Source organism: Elgaria multicarinata, chromosome 1 (genome assembly GCF_023053635.1).
Source record: "Elgaria multicarinata webbii isolate HBS135686 ecotype San Diego chromosome 1, rElgMul1.1.pri, whole genome shotgun sequence".
NCBI lineage: Eukaryota > Metazoa > Chordata > Lepidosauria > Squamata > Anguidae > Elgaria > Elgaria multicarinata.
Window position 1 is genome coordinate 89766138 of NC_086171.1, and position 16897 is coordinate 89783034.

Consider the following 16897-nt stretch of genomic DNA (forward strand, 5'->3'; position numbering starts at 1 on the left):
TTCCTACCCCCACCCTCAAACTTGCTTTTTCAGGCAGCATCCTGCTGAAAAAAATAAATAGAAATAAACCGTGTTTCATGTACTCGGTTTTTCGAAGCTCGAAAAATTGAGAAGTCTACACCCGTTCCTGTCTACTAACAAAGCCCTATGAAGAGAGACTGAAAGAACTGGGCATGTTTAGCCTGGAGAAGAGAAGAAGGAGGGGAGACATGATAGCACTCTTCAAATACTTAAAAGGTTGTCACACAGAGGAGGGCCAGGATCTCTTCTCGATCCTCCCAGAGTGCAGGACACGGAATAATGGACTCAAGTTAAAGGAAGCCAGATTCCAGCTGGACATCAGGAAAAACTTCCTGACTGTTAGAGTAGTATGACAATGGAATCAGTGACCTAGGGAGGCTGTGGGCTCTCCCACACTAGAGGCCTTCAAGAGGCAGCTGGACAACCATCTGTCAGGGATGCTTTAGGGTGGATTCCTGCATTGAGCAGGGGGTTGGACTCGATGGCCTTGTAGGCCTCTTCCAACTCTGCTATTATATGATTCTATGAGGCTTTGTGGTGGCAGCAGCCACCAGGCAAGCAAGCAGTCAGGCAGGCAGGCACTAGGTTAGGGTTGATTGAAAACTGGCAGGCACTAGGTTTTTCCTTGTTTCTTCCAGGCCTTGTGCTGGCTTTCATCTTGACAACATCGGGAATGCTGTGTGAGCAGGGTAAAGCCACGGCAGCAGCGCATTGATGCTCCTTCCAACCATCTACATTGGAAGGAGCGCAATTGCAGGCTTTCCAGGCACCAGCATTGCTGCGCCCGCCCGAGCACTCACGCAGTAGGCCCAGGGCTCCTGGAAGCATCCACACCCCCTCTTCTAAGGTTAGTGGGGTTTTTTTAAAAAAAAAATTGGACTGACTTCTGTTTTGTTTTAAAAGGATTGCATTTACAGCTAAATGGGGGGAACAAGGGGGAGGAACGGGGTGCGTTAAAATAAGGCAGGGTAACTACCCAACTTTTTTTAGTGTGGAGCTTTGGGGGTTTGTCCATGGATCGCTTTGGAGTGGCAGCTGCGTCATGTCGATCACCTGCCGTCACTCCGAAGCTACCTTGGGGGGAAAGCGCCTGTGTAGACGAGCCCCTGGGCGAGTCTTCTGGAGCTTATTTATTTATTTATTTATTTAAGGATTTTTATGCCGCCATTCAGCCAAAAAAGGCTCTCATGGCGGCTTACAAAAGTATTTCTTGACAGTCCCTGCCCACAGGCTTACAATCTAAAAGACATGACACAAAAGGAAAGGGGATTGGGAGGGAGGAGGAGGAGGAGGGGGGGGGGGGAAAGGAAAGCAAACTCAGGCACTACAATCTAGTTGGAAAGTTCAGCAGTTACAGGTGACAGCAGGAGGGAGGGGGCTCTGAGCTGGAGCTGGACCCAGGCACGGTGGAGAGGTGCCTGGCTGCTGCTTCCTCCCTCATGGTGGCCTCTGCAGTGACAGTTGGTAGCAGGAGGGAGGGGGCTCTCAGCTGGAGCTGGACCCAGGCACGGTGGAGAGGTGCCTGGCTGCTGCTTCCTCCCTCACTGGTGGCCTCTGCAGAGACAGTTGGTGGCAGGAGGGAGGGGGCTCTCAGCTGGAGCTGGACCCAGGCACAGTGGAGAGGTGCCTGGCTGCTGCTTCCTCCCTCACTGGTGGCCTCTGCAGAGACAGTTGGTAGCAGGAGGGAGGGGGCTCTCAGCTGGAGCTGGACCCAGGCACGGTGGAGAGGTGCCTGGCTGCTGCTTCCTCCCTCACTGGTGGCCTCTGCAGAGACAGTTGGTGGCAGGAGGGAGGGGGCTCTCAGCTGGAGCTGGACCCAGGCACGGTGGAGAGGTGCCTGGCTGCTGCTTCCTCCCTCACTGGTGGCCTCTGCAGAGACAGTTGGTGGCAGGAGGGAGGGGGCTCTCAGCTGGAGCTGGACCCAGGCACAGTGGAGAGGTGCCTGGCTGCTGCTTCCTCCCTCACTGGTGGCCTCTGCAGAGACAGTTGGTAGCAGGAGGGAGGGGGCTCTCAGCTGGAGCTGGACCCAGGCACGGTGGAGAGGTGCCTGGCTGCTGCTTCCTCCCTCACTGGTGGCCTCTCCAGAGATAGTTGGTAGCAGGAGGGAGGGGGCTCTCAGCTGGAGCTGGACCCAGGCACGGTGGAGAGGTGCCTGGCTGCTGCTTCCTCCCTCACTGGTGGCCTCTGCAGAGACAACTATAACGAAGTCAGCGATGGCAATGATGAATCCAAGTGGGAGTCTAGAAACGCCACCCCCTGCCTTGTTGCCATGGAGATTGGGGAGACACGCAAGTTGTAGCTGAGCAGATCTGATCCTTGGGTGTCGGCTCTCCTCCCCTTCTGCCTCAGCTGAGGGGCCATGCAGGGCTACGGCCAGGGCCGGTGCCAGGCTATTTTGCGCCCTAGGCAAGGTGAGCTGCTTTCACCCCCACCCCCACCCCCCATTTCATGTCCAGCCATGGGAGGCATCCTCCAGGCCCCTCCCCCCGATCCATTTGGGGATCACCTTGAGGGGATGGAAGGGGAAGGTAGTGGGGTTTGCTGCCACAATCCCACTCTCCTCCTACACACCTTATACACGAGAGCATGTGAGAAGTTCTTATGATGCAGGAAGTGTTCCAGGTTTTGGAGGTGACCAATCCCCTTCTCAGCATCTGAAGGCGCTGTTGGGAAGAAAGAGATGGTCATGGCGCTACAGGTTATTTGAGAAACTGCTGTGGGGAACCACCATAAAATGGCTCCCATGGAGGATGTGGATGGTCAAATAATGGCTGCCATGCCGTGGGGTCCTGGCTAGTGAGAAGTGATTTAAAAAGGGCAGGGAAATAGTGAGGCTAGAGGTTGGGGGTGGGAAAATAGCAAGGCAAAGAAGGAGAGGGGAGAAAATGAACAAGGCTGGAGGCTGGGACAGGAGAAACAGTGAGGTAAAGAGGTGGGACAGAAAGAGCTCTATCACACCAGCATTATACTGCGTAATCACTGTGAATTGCATGCAAAGGACTCTGATGTTTTCTACCTCATAACCTGCTGTTACAGCGAAGTACTCCGATGTGTCCTGCTTTGATTGCGCTTTCCCCCAAAAAATAGCGACGTATTTTGGACCGTGGAAAGTGTGATTCTTTCATTGTTTTCCGAGCAGCCACTGGGGGTGCGGAATGAGGAGGAGGAGCAGACTCGGCTGGCTGCCTCCCTCGGCAACCCCCAAGCAAGCGCCACAGAGCCTGGAGCAGGCCCAGCCCTCCTGGGGCGTGCGCTGGAGCAGGGTGGAGGTGGATGTATAATGTTTTATTTATTTATTTATTTATTTATTTAAGGATTTTTATGCCGCCATTCAGCCAAAAAAGGCTCTCATGGCGGCTTACAAAGGTATTTCTTGACATGTTGGTGTGGTGGAGCTAATGACTATGACAGCTTTCATATGCTATGGAATAATTCGAGGGAAATGGGTAGGCATGATGAAGCTCAATGTTAGAGGCTGAGAGAGAGGGGAAACAGCAAGCAAAGAGCAAGCTTAAAGGCTAGGAGGAGAAATAATGAGCTAAAGAAGTGTGGGGTGGAAAAATGACAAGGCTAGAGGCTGGGAGGGAGGTGGAAATACAAGGTTGCAGGGTAGGGGGGAGTGGGGAGAGAAAGAACAAGGCTAAAAATGGAGACAGAAAAGAAGGCATGGGACAGGGAAAGGACCGAAATGGCGAGGAAAGGGGGCAGACAGTGAAAACTTTCATGGGATGTCCTCCTGGATTGCTGGAGCACCCACAGGCACTGCATTAGGGACCCCTGCTGTATTTGGAGGCTTGCCAATGAGTGATGAGGCCTTATAATAGGCCTCAGCAAATCCAGTTCCAAATGTCAGGAGGCTGGGAAATCCTGTGCCTCATGAGATTTCCCAAATCCCAAAGTCCTCTTGTAATGACTTGAAGTTCCCAGTCACTGTAGAATCACAGAATCATAGAATAGCAGAGTCGGAAGGGGCCTACAAGGCCATCGAGTCCAAACCCCTGCTCAATGCAGGAATCCACCCTAAAGCATCCCTGACAGAGGGTTGTCCAGTTGCCTCTTGATGGCCTCTAGTGTGGGAGAGCCCACCACCTCCCTAGGTCACTGATTCCATTGTCGTACTGCTCTAACAGTCAAGAAGTTTTTCCTGATGTCCGGCTGGAATCTGGCTTCCTTTAACTTGAGCCCGTTATTCTGTGTCCTGCACTCTGGGAGGATCGAGAAGAGATCCTGGCCCTCCTCTGTGTGACAACGTTTTAAGTATTTGAAGAGTGCTATCATGTCTCCCCTCAATCTTCTCTGTGAGATCTCCTTTGGTCCTGCAACACCCAGAAAGCTTCCTGAGCACTGCACACACAGCGCCGGTGCCAGACTATTTTGCGCCCTAGGCAGGCGCGCCGTTCCGAAGCTGCTGCCCCGCCCCCCCCCCCCAACCCCAGCGTCCTGGCTTTTAAGCCAGGAGTGTCTTCCAGCTGGGCGCTGGCTTTGAAGCCAGGATGCTAGGGTTGGGGGCGGCCGGGGCGGCAGCTTTGGAACAGCGCTCCCGGAAGCCGTTCTAGGAGAGCAGCTTCTGGGTGCGCCGCTCGGCACCCTCCTTTGCTTGGCGCTCTAGGCCACCGCCTGAGCTGCCTCTATGGCAGCGCCGGCCCTGTGCACACCCCAGTCGTTTTCAAAGGGAGTGGTGAGTAGGGAAGGTGGTGCCACTCATCTCTCTTGGCTCTGCCATCTTCCCCCTTCTTGCAAGGACTGCTGCGGAAGGATGCAGCTGAAAATTAGGAGCACAAGCTATTTTACCTAAGAAGCGATGGTAGAAATGGAAAACGATGGGGGGGGGGGAATGAAAAATGAAGTGAAAGTCTAAAACAGCATGCAGACAAGCTCAAATTGTGAGTCATGGTAGTTTGCAGGTTTCCTCTGTGTGTCATGCACTTTTAACTGGAATGGTGAGGAAGGATAACTCATGTTTGAATACCCAGGTCAGTCGTGTGCCACGCCCTGAGGAACTCCAGCTCTCATTTGTGCAGCTAAGGTAATTTATCTGTAAGCACTTGTTTCACTTCCTTTTGGTTCATAAATTTCACGCATTCCAAGAGTAAATGGAATGATTAACGAGATCTTAATTTTCTATATGTAATACTAAATAGTTTTGACAGCAAGGATATTTTAGCCTGAAAACTCCCGCATCATAGGAAAGCAGGTCAAATAGTCAACCTTGTAGAAAGTTCAGACACGAAGCTACAGATTTCTTTCAGTACTCCAAAACTAGGGTGTGGAATTATCTGAAACAGCTATGTTTCATACTACCGTATTTCTTCAATTCTAAGATGCACTTCCCCCCCCCCCATATAAACATCTCTAAAAACGGGGTGCATCTTAGAATCTCGGGTGCGTTTATTATTTCTTAGAATCAAAGCTTTTTTTTTCTGTTGGTGGTACTGAAATTAGTGTGCGTCTTACAATCGATGGCGTCTTAGAATCGAAGAAATACGGTACTTTCCTGTCACTAAAATATGATCAGATGTAATCACTTCAGTTTAATTGTTTATAACCTTAGGTCATCACAAAAAGAAAATATCCAGAACATTACAAAAATAAAAATGGACAAATGAAAGGATTATGTATGGTTTCCTTGGAGGAAAAAAGGCGGGATATAAATGCAATAATAATAACAACAACAACAACAACAACAATAATACATAGATCACAAAAATGACTAACAATTTGGGAATAATAAGCTAAAATTAATGATAAAAAAACCAGATATTAATTTCATTCTCCCAGCAAACCAACTTGTTCCAATCTTTATTTAATTATTTTTATTTATTTAAAACATTTATATCCCGCCCTGTATCATTACAATCTCAGAGCGGCATACAGATAAAAGCATACAGTATAACTGAAACTTGGCTAGAATTATTTATCTGCAATATTTTTATTTATTTATTTATTACATTTTTATACCGCCCAATAGCTGAAGCTCTTTGAAGCAAATCCCAAAAGTTTACAAAGGAATAAAAACAAACAAACAGAAGCCACATACATATGCTAGAGCATTATTTAGCAAAATTATATTACCTGGAACAACTGGGCTTGAATTCATCAAGGAATTCATCTTGATATCGGAATATGATGTCTTTACCATATAAATTTGGTTATTCAGAGACTTATTTCTTCCAGAAAGGTCCTGTTCTAGCTAAAAAGTTTAAATTACACAGTGAAAATTTATCTGTTTGCTTTGGTTTTCCCATAGCCATGAGCTATTTTTGTACCAACCTCATTATATTATTGTGTGTGCACAGCGCATATGTATGTGGCTTCTGTTTGTTTGTTTTTATTCCTTTGTAAACTGTTTTGGGATTTGCTTCAAAGAGCTTCAGCTATTGGGCGGTATAAAAATGTAATAAATCTATATAAATAAAAATGAAAAAGACCGTTTGTTACTGTCGTTATATCTCCGAAAGTTCTTCACCAATTGCTTTGAAATTTTGACACAGCGTTGCGTTCGAATACGCGAGCGTTGTTATGTAACTATGTTCTCTATGGGGTCAAAGGTTTGTCTTAAAATCGAAGAAATAGGCCTCCTCAAAACCAGTCCTGCTGTTCATTCTGACATCGCCAACCAGTAGGCCAATCCACTGCCTCTGCCTCCTCTCCTATTTGCATGTTCTCTCGCAATTGGCTGAGTGAATATAGATGTCACACCTGTGACAGTTACACGTTCAGAAGAAAGGTAACTGCCATGAGTTTCCAGTAACCTCCTCACCGTAAAAACATGCTTTTATATCTCCGAAAGTTCTTCACCGATTGCTTTGAAATTTTGACACTGCGTTGCGTTCGAATACGCGAGCGTTGTTATGTAACTATGTTCTCTATGGGGTCAAAGGTTTGTCTTAAAATCGAAGAAATAGGCCTCCTCAAAACCAGTCCTGCTGATCATTGTGACATCACCAACCAGTAGGCCAATCCACTGCCTCTGCCTCCTCTCCTATTTGCATGTTCTCTCCTATTTGCTCTTATAGGTCATTGTGACATCGCCAACCAGTAGGCCAATCCACTGCCTCTGCCTTCTCTCCTATTTGCATGTTCTCTCCTATTTGCTCTTATAAGTCATTGTGATATCGCCAACCAGTAGGCCAATCCACTGCCTCTGCCTCCTCTCCTATTTGCATATTCTCTCACAATTAGCTGAGTGAATATAGATGTCACACCTGTGACAGTTGCACGTTCTGAAGAAAGGTAACTGCCAGGAGTTTCCACTAACCTCCTCACCGTAAAAACATCCTTTTTTAAAATCCAAACAGTAGGCCAATCCACTGCCTCTGCCTCCTCTCCTATTTGCATGTTCTCTCCTATTTGCTCTTATAGGTCATAGAAGCAACAATCTTGACAGGACCTTTCAAAGGTGAAGATGTCCTCATTCCTCGCATTCCTATGATTCCAACAGATATGCCATTTCAATTTAAGAGATTGCAATTCCCAATTCGATTGGCGTTTGCAATCACCATCAACAAAGCTCAGGGCCAATCTTTAGAATTGTGCGGTTTAGATCTAGACACAGATTGCTTCTCACATGGACAATTATATGTTGTGTGTTCTAGAGTGGGCAAACCAGACAGTCTCTATATCTACACAGACAATGGAACAACTAAAAATATTGTATATCCACAAGCATTGTGAAATTAAACATAGTAGAAACATCCGCTTTGTCTTTTATTTTATTTTCAATTTAACCAGACTGAACCACAGCAACGCGTGGCAGGGTACAGCTGCCTCTGCCTCCTCTCCTATTTGCATGTTCTCTCCTATTTGCTCTTATAGGTCATTGTGGCATCGCCAACCAGTAGGCCAATCCACTGCCTCTGCCTTCTCTCCTATTTGCATGTTCTCTCCTATTTGCTCTTATAGGTCATTGTGACATCGCCAACCAGTAGGCCAATCCACTGCCTCTGCCTCCTCTCCTATTTGCATGTTCTCTCACAATTGGCTGAGTGAATATAGATGTTACACCTGTGACAGTTGCGCGTTCTGAAGAAAGGTAACTGACAGGAGTTTCCACTAACCTCCTCACTGTAAAAACATCCTTTTTAAAAAACCAAACAGTAGGCCAATCCACTGCCTCTGCCTCCTCTCCTATTTGCATGTTCTCTCCTATTTGCTCTTATTGGTCATAGAAGCAACAGTCTCTATATCTACACAGACAATGGAACAACTAAAAATATTGTATATCCACAAGCATTGTGAAATTAAACATATTAGAAACATCCGCTTTGTCTTTTCTTTCTTTTCAATTTAACCAGACTGAGCCACAGCAACACGTGGCAGGGTACAGCTAGTAGAAAAATAAAAATATTGCAAATAAATAAATAATTCTAGCCGAGTTTCAGTTATACTGTATGCTTTTATCTGTATGCTGCTCTGAGATTGTAATGATATTATTTAAAAATATATATATTTTTAAATAAATAAAAATAATTAAATAAAGATTGGAACAAGTTGGTTTGCTGGGAGATGGAAATTAATATCTGGGATTTTTATCATTAATTTTAGCTTATTATTCCCAAATTGTTAGTCATTTTTGTGATCTATGTATTATTGTTGTTGTTGTTGTTATTGCATTTATATCCCGCCTTTTTTCCTCCAAGGAAACCATACATAATCCTTTAATTTGTCCATTTTTATTTTTGTAATGTTCTGGATATTTTCTTTCTGTGATGACCTAAGGTTAATAAACAATTAAACAATTTTCATCTCCTTGCTATATTTTGGAGTTCTTAAAAACAACAACACTCCTTTCAGCATGAGATTTGCGTGAGAAGCTATTCCTTGATTTTAGACCTTTGGGTTGTATTAGAAAATGGCCTCACAACACATATAGGAAGAGCAGCTTGCTAAGAGTTGTCTTCTCAGAACCTGGGAAAGGTGAGGGGGGAGCGAAGCAGAGAAGCTGCCAGCTCCCTCAACCCCTCTCTCTTCTGGGAGGGGGCAAGCAGGGCCTTGCAGGAAGCCTTCCTCAGTAGGGCACACGGGTAGCCATGTGCCCTACTTTATAGAGAACAGTCTGCCTCGTGTAAATCCAGTATAAAGAACCATATGGTGAGATATACCTGTATTCCTATTTAAGTTACAGTCCTTCTGTCCAAATATGCACCTCTACGTATTAATCAGCATGTGCACATTTTATGAAAGCTGATGTCCTCTTTTGCCTTTTTTTTCTTTTTTGGAATTTGTAATGAGGAGGCCTGGTGGACTGGACCCGGCCCATGATCCAGAGGTTATTAATCTGTGAACTAACATATTCACATTCAGAATGCTCAGGTTGTTACCCCATTAGCCGTTTAATCTGGAATTGCCATTCTTCATTCACTAAGTATTACAGAGAGCTTTTTTAAATGAGCAATTTATAGCATGCTCATGACTGGCCACTTATGGAAGTTCACAGGTCGTTTTGACAACAACGTGAGCCTCCTGCGTGTCTCCTGCTCCTTTCCCCAGTTAGTCCATTCAAAAATAAACCTCTGGAAACTCAATTCTTCTGAAATGTTGGGATTTGTCAGGATTTGCTGCCATATGCAGATGAAGTTGCATTATAAAACACCCACTAGAGTGCGCTGTCCCATTGAACTATATGGGCTGGGAGGTTTAAAATTACAGGCCATGTAGTGGCTGCTCTCTTCCTGTGTAATTCAGCTCAATTCAAATGTGGAAGAGAAGTAGGAAGCAGAGCAACGGTAAGGAAATGTGATTTCCCCCATCTGTAAGTCCTCAGAGAATCCAGATGACATCATTGTCAGTCTATTGTGGTCCAGTGTTTTGTGAGCTTTTCACCCAGTTTTTAAACATCTGATCTGGTGGCAATTTTTCTGATTTTCAATGTATCGGAAGTACCTCCCTTTCATGTACAGGCAAGCAGAGTCTGAGGTTAGGGTGATTATATGTTTTGTTGATGACCCATCTGATTACACAATGAATGGGTTCCTTCCCCCTCTACTTTTAAATTGCTAGCCTCAACTCCTGTGATAAAATTAAGAGCGAGACAGACATTCACCTTTCTCCACAACACATCATCTCCAGCCCATCAAACTCTAAGAGCAAGGAATGAGGACTAGAGTAAGGAGTGTAGGGGTCTGCATTCACATTTGCTTAGAAATGGAAAAGCTAGTATTCATCTTCCATCTGTTCGCTTCTCTATAATCTCTTTTTACTTTAAAATCAAGGCTTACCAATGCATGGTCAGTTACTTTAATTACCCCTTTCATATTACACACCTTTATTGCTAGATCCTTTGAGACAAAAATATGATCTATCCTGGAAAACGTTTTATGTACTGGAGAATAATACGTGAAGCCAGGATCCCCCCTGCTAATTAAACGCCACCCATCCACAAAATCCTTCTCTTTTATCATTTTATTTAAAAATGTAATGTTATTTCTTATCTCAAACCTGGTAGGGTTGGACCTGTCTACCCTATTATCCATCACCATATTAAAGTCTCCTGCTAAAATAACATAACCTCTTTTAAATTCATCTATTTCCTTAAACAATTCTTAAAAAAATTCCTTTTGTCTCTCATTTGGTGCATATACATTTATTAAAGTGTAATAATCACCTTCCAATTGCCCTTGTAACATAATAAATCTCCCTTTGTCATCCTTTTTACTCTTTTCAATATTAAATCCAGTTTTCTTCAAAATTATTATAGCAACTCCATTTTTTTTGAAGTCCCCAGAGACTTTTCATAATACCCTGACCATATTTTAAATTTTAAAATATGATAAGATTGTAGAAAAAATGCAGAAAGAAATGTCGGAAATATGGGAAATTAATGAAAATGGTGGGAGCTCACCATCAGTTGTGCGGGACACAATGAAGGCTGTGACTAGAGGAATCTGTATTAGAGAAATGTGTAATTTAAGGAGGCAACAAGAGGAAATACAGAAAAATCTAGAAGAAGGGATTAAGAAGTTGGAAAAAGAGTATTTGCAAAGCAGAAATAAACAAATATTATTAGAATTACAAGCAAAAAAGAAAGAATTAGAAAATAAGAATTTAGAAGAAGTGCAGAAGAATTTGATTTATATGAAAAGAGAGTATTTTGAGAACAGTAATAAAAACTCAAAGGGACTTGCAAGACTCACACAAAAGGAGAAACTAAAGAATTCAATAGGACAAATTAGGGAAAGCATGTAGTATTATGAAAGAGAAAATAAAGATATTTCAGGAATTTTATCAAGAATTATATAAAGAGAAAGAGTTATTAAAGATGAAGATGGAGAGAGATATAGATAAATATATAAAGAAGGGTCTAATAGAGGAGGATAAAGATTTAATGGAAAAGGATATATCTCAAAAAGAAATTGAGTAAGCTATTGAGAAATTGAAAGGGGGTAAATCCCCCGGACTAGATGGGTTGGGATCTGAATACTATAAAATATTTTTAAAAATGTTAGTACCAAAGTTAATGAAATTATATAATGGAATTATAAAAGGAGAGAAGATACCACCATCGTGGGAACAATCATTAATTGTATTAATTCCAAAGCCGGACAAGGACTTAACAGTCCCAGACTCTTATAGACCTATTTCATTAATAAATCAGGATGCAAAAATCTTTTCAGCTATATTGGCAAGGAGAATGAATACTTTTATAGGTAAATATATTGGGGAAGATCAATGTGGTTTTGTGAGAGGTAGACAAATGCCTAATTTGGTTGGAAGAGTTTTAAACATAGTACAAGAGGTAAAAAAAAAGGGGGGGAACAAAAGCGGGGATAATAGCGTTGGATATATTTAAGGCGTTCGATTGTGTGAGCTGGCAAGCACTAAAGAGGATAATAGAAAAACTGGGGTTTGGAAATAGATTTAAAGGCATAATTGAGCAATTATACTCAAAAAACACAGCTTCAATGGTGATAAATGATGGAGTTACAGAAAAAATACAATTGGCCCGAGGGACCAGACAAGGATGCCCACTCTCACTGGTCCTATTTGTATTGGTTATAGAACTATTGACAAATGTGCTAAGAGAATATCACATTATAGAGGGAGTAGGTTGTAATAATAATAAAATAATAAAAATAAACATGTCTGCAGATGACACTTTGCTAACAATTAAGAATCCATTAGAAAAAGTGGAAAGAATCAAGTATCATTTAAAGGATTTTGAAGAAGTTACGGGATTGAGAATAAATTGGGCAAAATCAGAGATGATGTTATTTAATTATACTAAAAAGGAAGGGAAGGATTGGGAAAGTAAGGAGAAGAATATGAAAATTAAAGAGATGATTAAATATTTGGGAATTAAAATCACAAAAGATTTAGAAGATTTAGAAAAGGAGGATTTAAATACTTAAAAAAAAGAAGTTATAGATAAACTAGAAAAATATAGAGGATTAAATTTATCGTGGTTTGGAAGAATAGCTTTAGTAAAAATGAAGATATTACCAAAGGTAAATTTTGTTTTTAGAATGTTACCAATAAGAATATCTGAAAAAGAGATAAAAAGTTGGCAAAACATTTTAAATAATTATTGTAATGGGAATAAGAAAGCGAGAATAAATAAAAAAGGTGGTACTTATCACAAAAAGGAGGAGGATTAGGACTCCCAAATATAAAGTTATATTATGTAGCTAATAGATTAAGATATATATAGCAGAAAGTATGTTAGGAGCAGGAGGTTTAAGCTGGTTTAGAGGATAGGAAAGGAAAGGATAAAGAGTGGAAGTTGGGAAATATATTTTTTAGAGAATATAGTAAAAAATGGGGGGAAGAAATAGAGAACCCCCTTCTAAAAAATCGCTGGGAAATATGGCGGGTTTATAAAAAGGAGTTACTTCCAGGTATTTCTCCTATAACACCAGTGATAATGTTAGGGAAATTTCCAAGGAATTTAAAAGATAAATTAGGGAAAATATTAATAGAGAAGGATATAATGAAACTTAAAAATTGGTTAAGGAGGATGAACACTCGAGAAGAAATAGAAGAGGCATTAAAGGAGAAGAATTTAACATGGCTAAATTATGTTCAACTAGAGCAGTGGACGAAGAAATGGTTAAAGGATAATGGAGAATGTAGAGAATTAACGAGATTTGAGGAGATGATTTTAAAAAGAGGAATGGAGAAAGGAGAAAATAAAATGATAAAAGGTTTAACGAGTGAAATATATAGAATATTGGTCGGGAAGGGGGAGTTAGAAAATATGGGTAAGATGGTGTGGGAGACGGATTTGAGGATACAAATAGGGCAACAGAGTTGGGAGGGAATATGGAGACAAAGAGTGTTGAGAAGTATGTCAGTGAGGATAAAAGATAATTATTATAAGATTGTATGGAGATTTTATCTAACCCCGGTGAGATTAAATAAAATAAACAAGCTGAATTCAGCAAATTGCTGGAGAGGATGTAAAGAAAAAGGAACGTATTTACATATGTGGTGGAAATGTGAATTTGTTCAAAAATTGTGGAAAATGGTGTTTAAAGAGATAAATGATATTGTTGGAATGGAGATTGAAGAGACACCTACAGTGGCATTGCTATCATTATATGGAGATTTAAAATGTAATAAAGAAACAAAAGAATTGATAACAAATTTGCTAACAGCAGCAAGGCTGATCATATCTAGGAACTGGAAGGTGCAAGGAGATTATCATGTCGAGGACTGGAATAAAGAGATTTGGGATATTGCTATAAATGATAAACTGACATGTAATATAAAAATAAGGAAAGGGATAACAAAAACAAATGACTTTGAGGGAATTTGGAATCAGTTCCTAGAATATGTATTATCTAGGGGGAGTGGAAGACCACCTCCAGAACAATCAATGAGATTTTGGAAACAGGAATAGATCCCGGGGTGGGGGGGGTGCACTATATGTTATGTATGTTATAAAAGATTAATTAGAAATGTTATAAGGATAAATAAGATGGTATTATGTTTTTTTTAATTGTTTTGTTGTTGTTTTGTGTTGTGAATATTGTAGTATTGTATTAATGTATTGTTAATCAATAAAAAAAATTAAAAAAAAAGAAATGGAAAAGCTGCTTCCCATTTTGAGGGAAATACCTTGGCTATTTTTGGAGCCAATCAGACAAAAATGTGGAGAGGCAGACATCTTTATTTCTGATGAGTGAAATTGTACTTGAGCAATAGATTAAAAACATAAGAGATGCTGAATCAGATCAAAGGCCTATCTAGTCCAATATTCTGTGCACACAGTGGCTAGCTAGATGCCTCTGGGAAACTCAGAAGTAATATATATATATATATATATATATATATATATATATATATATATATTACATTTCTATACCGCCCAATAGCCGGAGCTCTCTGGGCGGTTCACAAAAATTAAAAACATTCGAAGTATAAAACAACAGTATAACATGAATGCAATAGCACTCTCCTGCGCATTTTCCCCAGCATCTAGTATACAGAGGCATACTGCCTCCAATACTAGTGATAATATATAGTCATAATGACTAGCAGCCATTCATAGCCTTATCGTCCATGAATTTGTCGAATACCCTTTTAAAGTGATCCAAGTTGGTGGCCATCTTGCCCATCACACTGGCCAGCTCTATTGCTGCTTCTAGGAAGTGTTTTAGGGGTATCTGCTGCATTATTGGATTACAAAATTATTTCACCACAAAATGCTCTCCAGTGTATCCTGTATTTTAGGGGACAATGGTTGATAGGCTCTTGACACAAGGTTCATGGGAATTTTGACTACAGCTAGCCTTAGGATCTCTTTAGCCTACAGTGTAGTTTCCTGTGATTTTGTCCTTTTGACTGCCTCCATTACTAGGGGCACATATGTTTGCTCTCTCACACCTGCTGGTGTAACAGAACACAAAATGGACTTAACAAACTCATTTGAATCTCTATGCTGTACCTACATTGTATATGCAAGAATACTTGTGAGTAAGGGTGCAATCCTATGGTCATTAGACACTGTCTAGCTGCCTTGGGCTCTTTGCAAGAAGAAAAAAGTGGGATATAAATGTAATAAATAAATAAATAAATAAATAAATAAATAAGCTGTGCTTGCTAATGGCATATTACTTGCACCCTGACCCCACCTCTACTACCAAATCATAAAAGACTCCACCTGGATTGAGTTTATGGCCATGGTATCTTCAGGGTGAACAATAGCCTTAGAAGTGATGTTCACCACAAAATTGGGAAACCAAATAACATGAATTTTACAATTATTTGGTTCATTTATAACAGATTTGAGAGTCAAGAAAGCAAACAATATTTAAACATAGAATACTTCGTAATAATTTTTGTCATGTCAAGTTCAATGTATTATCAGTAAATCACTTACCTTAAATATTAAGTCCCTCTCTGCTTTGTTAAATATTGATTTATGCCAAATTAAAAACCTATGTAGAATATGTAACAAAGTAATGAAATAACAGGAACAGTGCCAGCTTTTCATGCGTTTTCAGAGAATAGCTGTCGTATTCTATTGAAGCAAAAACTACGAAGAATTTTGTGGCACCTTAAAGACTAACAAATTTATTCTATAGCACAAATAAGCTTAAGCCAGGATCAATTTGTTGGTCTTTATTGTTTTAACTTTATGTAAGCACTCCAATATTCTCCTAGCCCTAATACATAGCAGTGCCCCTGAATTTTACACGTCCCCGTTGAAATTATCCTTTCCAGATTTGTTTCTGTCCTGTGGCCCTCCCTGGATTGGACACTCTGGCTTTCAGGATCTTGCCTCTGCAGGCTTCCTGACCCCACTCTGCAAGATCTCTCTCATGTAGGCACTACCAGGGCTCTTCTTTCATACACTTTCTCAGCTTGGTCTCTGTTCAGGAATCTAACAGACCCCTTTCATCCATTTTCTCTGATGAATTTGATTTATATTGGAAATCTTCTATTCAGATACCTAGAGAGGTTGTGGGCTCTCCCACACTAGAGGCCTTCAAGAGACAGCTGGACAACCATCTGTCAGGGATGCTTTAGGGTGGATTCCTGCATTGAGCAGGGGCTTGGACTCGATGGCCTTGTAGGCCCCTTCCAACTCTGCTATTCAATGATTCTATGATTACCTGTCTGTCTGTCCCTCCCTGCTCTCTCCCCAGCCCAAATGCATCTCTGGCCAGCTGAGCTGACCACTGACAGTTGTTCCTCCAGCTGTTGCTTAGCAGCTGGGTGAGAGCGGTGCTGGGGCCTGCAGAAAGGAGTGAGTACAGCTTGCTTCAAGGTGTTAGGAAACCCACTCACAGGTCCTGGAACCAAATTGTCCACTAAGAAACTTAAGTCAGGCAAAAGGTTTAGGTTGGATGACTTCATGGGCAAATTTTATTTTAAAAATTCAAGCACTCTCTTATCTCTAGAATTTTCACTGTTTAATAAAATTATGGAAGAGAGTAAAACTGTAGTGATCTCCACAGCTGGCAAAGATCCCACATTCCAAAGCCCAATCTTTCCAATCAACAAAGATTTAAAGATTCATATTGTTAACACAGGGATTAAATGCCATTAGTGGCAACTTTATCCAGCCAGAGCAGACTGGTTACATCAGCCCACCATTTGATCTCTCAAGCCTTACACGGCTTGGGATCACAATACCTGACGGAACGCCTCTCCCGACATGAATATACCCGGTCACTACGTTCAACATCTAAGGTCCTCCTCCGGGTGCCTACTCCGAGAGAGGCTCGGAGTGTGGCAACGAGGGACAGGGCCTTTTCGGTGGTGGCCCCCAGACTATGGAATGATCTCCCTGATGAGGCTCGCCTGGCACCAACGCTGCTATCTTTCCGGCACCAGGTTAAGACTTTCCTCTTTGCCCAGGCATATGGCGGCACATCTTAATCACCCACATATTTAGTTTTTTAATGGTTTTTAATGCTTTATGTGTGCATGT